Consider the following 3,478-nt stretch of genomic DNA (forward strand, 5'->3'; position numbering starts at 1 on the left):
TTCCACTTGAAAAATGCCACAGTGGAAAAGTTGGTCAAAAATTTACCGTAATTGTCATTTAAGGTGGATATTATCATTGTGATTTGTGTACAAGTGGCCATTTCTCTGGCCAGTTGGTTTTAGTTAGTCAACTGATGACAAAGGGATGTATTTAAGATCATTTGACAGCTCCGTCTGAGGGCCTCATACCAGTTGGTTTCACCTCTGGGCACTACTGTGCAGAATCTGTTTGCAAAATGCATCACAAAAGCAAGATGGCCGCCTCGGTGTCTGCATCATTTTGGCTTCAGTTTTGTACCAGATATTTCCTGATGTGATTAAGGAAACTTGATTTTAAGCTGCATTTCATTTAGATATAGTTCTTATTTGGCTGCTTGTGTTTAAGGCAATATTACACTGTGATACAATGGGAAATTTGAAATGTTTTGGTAAATGACTGTAAGGAATTTGTACTTAAATTCATAATATATATATTTTTTTAAAACCTAAAAGGGACTTGGCCCAAAACCTGACAGATGCATAAAAAAACCTCAAAATGACAAAAGGTTATTACTAATATCAAAACATAATTTTTACATAATAAACCACTGTTGTAAAGAAATAAAAAAAAGTACACAGTTATGTGTTAAACTGGATTTTGCATGTATAATTTCTGGGATAAAAAAATTAACTAAAATAAACTGTGATACTGGAGCTCCTTTCCATACTGAAGGCAAAAAGCTAATCAGACAAAAATCAGGTTAATGTTGTTCTTCATTTATTAAAGCCACTATCTATTGTCATTTGACGCGCTGTCGTCTTGCATGTTATCAACATTAACACACCACAGAATGCACAAGCAACAGCAGCAGAGAATGGAGAAACCAAACATGATGTAGACCAGGTTGGTGGTCCAGAAGGCGAACAGGTAGAGCGTCTTATTACAGTAGGTGCCTGTGCTGTTCACTGCCTGAATGTAGTTGGGTTCATAGATGGAGTAGATCCACACATTACCTGGAAATAAGAAGCCCAAGAAAAGAATTTATTAAGATATTAATTAAGAAACTGGCCATTAATTGAAAATGGTCTTAAAGTTAGGTTGGTCAGAAAAGGCGCCGCTCTTCTGACAGTTTGACTGATCAACATGTGAGCTTACCAATGATGAACCAGCAGGTGCCGAAGAGAGAGATGAAGCCTCTGCAGATCATGCAGAGAACACCAGAGTTCGCAGTGCAGGGTAGGGAGGAGAACAGAATCAGCGCCAGGGCGATCCCTCCCACCACCATCAAGTAGATGGGGATGTAGGGCTGTATCGGACAGTCGTAAAGGTACACTGCTCCTGTTTGACATGAGAACAAATGATTCACTCATCTGCTTTACCTACTGATGTGGGTGACTACAGTCCAAAATTCTGGCTGCTCAATATTTAAAAGTCGCTTTCCTGCCCCTGTCGGTCACTCACCTATTGCTACCTGAGTGAAGGCCATGATGCACATAAGCACTTGAAAACATACTGAGCGAATAAAGACAGAAATCATATTAAAGTCACACGGTGATGTCAGTTGAACTGTGACCAAAAGTGTGCATGATCTTTGCATATCACTGCCTCTCACCTGACATTGTTGGCGGGGGTTTATGGGATGTGCTGATGTGTAGTAATCTCTCACTGTCTGACATTGTTGCTGATGTTAAATCTAAAGGGAGGAGAGACAGATACCTGAGGTGTCTACACCAATGCAGCAATCCAGTTTGTGTACTCACAACTTCCAGAACGATGGCGTTTCACAAGAAGTGCTGTTCATTCACAATATACTGTAGCAGCACAACTTCCCTTAAAGTCCAGGACATTATGTTCTTTTAGTGACAAGAAGATTAACGTAAATTAAAGACAATTACCAAACAAGCTCAAACATTTCATGGAGTATCAAACCAATATTGTTTCAGTGTGGAGAAAACCATTCAGTATATGTGAGAATAACAGCTATAAAATAAAATAAAATAAAAGAAAATACAATCGGCAACATGTCGCATTGTTGAGGTTTTACCTTCAAGTGTGTCCTCTTCAGTTCACCTCCTCCCCAGTGGCTGCAAGTCAAAGTGACCAGCTTCTCAAGAGCAAACTGTTTTTTCCCAGTACTGCTTAGTTTTAATACTTTGGTAGATTACAGCCAGTTGTTCAGACGGGGTTTACGTGCTGTGTGGTCTGGTTCCTCATGATCCTTGTTTCAGTTCCTTTTCCATGACAACAGTGTCCACTACTAAAAACATCACGCCACAGTTTAACTTGAGCAATTCAGCATTAGACTCCAAAAGTGAAGTTCTTTTAGGTGAAAAAGCTCAATAAGAGCAAAATAAAAAAAATGATAATCATATCATATAGGTGATGTTTCAGCTTTGAGTATGAGCTTCTCAGTTCATCCCCCCCAGAGACTGAAAGTGAAAGTAACCGGCTTTTCAAGAGCAAACTGTTTTTTCCCAGTGCTAACACAAATGCGGATGGCAGAGCTCAGCTGTTCAAATGCGGTGTGAAGAAAGGTACAGATGCTGGGTGCCCTCAACTTCCGGGCTTATCTTGAACCTTGTTGTGGTTTCTTTTCTATTACAACAGTGTCCGCTACTAAAAAAAAAAAAAAAAAAAAAAAAAACACACAAAATCATCATTTAACTTGAATAATTCAATGTTAGTCTCCATTAAGAATTTTAGTATTCAACAAATTAGACTGATCAGGTTTGTTCTGTGAATGACACACCACTGGCTGCTTAAATACAGTTTTTAACCTTGTCCCACCTACAAACAATCAGATGTTTGGGTATAAAAGATCATTTTATTGCTCTTACACTGAAATGATCAGTCTGTTTCTGATAAAAGCACAAATAGACAGTATACTCAAACTGTAAAAAAACAACTGCGTCTGGTTGTGAAAGTCCCATTGTCTCGTCTCTGGGTTTCTCAGCTGACCTTTACACTCAGTGACTGTTGAGTCAAAACTCTTGTACTTTAGTTTCCCAATCAGCAGGTTTAATCTGTTTTAGTTGTTGGAGGCTCTCTATCAATGTTCCCATGTTTCCAGGCAGGTAGCAAACATATGATACATGATACATAACATTTTCCAGATTATTTGGTAAGAATTGCTATAAAATATCTATTTTAAAGCCAATGTAGTTATAGGAAGAGCCCACTTCCTCTGCGGTGAAGCTTGTCTTGTGGTAACAGAGGCAGTTTTTATGCCACGACGGAGACGCTTTAACACACATACATTTCCTGTTTCTGCTTATTTCTCTTTTAATTTCATTTACTTCTTCACATGACAGACCGACATTTACAGTAAATAATGTTTCCTCTAAATATCTTGTATCTTACAGCACTGGAACTCATCTGATACAGACTGATGTGTTAGTTTAGTGTCGTAGTTACCTGTTAGACAGTGGAAACTAATTAGGCCACAGTCCAAACTGGCTTCCACTGTATCCTAAAGTATTTTATAGACAGTAAACTAAA

At 38.5% G+C, this 3,478-nt stretch overlaps 1 long non-coding RNA gene across 1 annotated transcript; it reads right to left on the reverse strand.

The window, feature by feature from the left end:
* Positions 1-1,438: 1,438 nt before the first annotated feature.
* LOC109966509 (uncharacterized) lies at positions 1,439-2,571 on the reverse strand. Its single transcript, XR_002275779.1, has 3 exons — positions 2,025-2,571; positions 1,593-1,673; positions 1,439-1,492 (listed from the first exon to the last, which is right to left on the reverse strand). It is a non-coding gene; the product is annotated as an uncharacterized LOC109966509 (long non-coding RNA).
* Positions 2,572-3,478: the final 907 nt, after the last annotated feature.

Source organism: Monopterus albus, unplaced genomic scaffold, assembly GCF_001952655.1.
Source record: "Monopterus albus unplaced genomic scaffold, M_albus_1.0 scaffold112.1, whole genome shotgun sequence".
Lineage (NCBI taxonomy): Eukaryota > Metazoa > Chordata > Actinopteri > Synbranchiformes > Synbranchidae > Monopterus > Monopterus albus.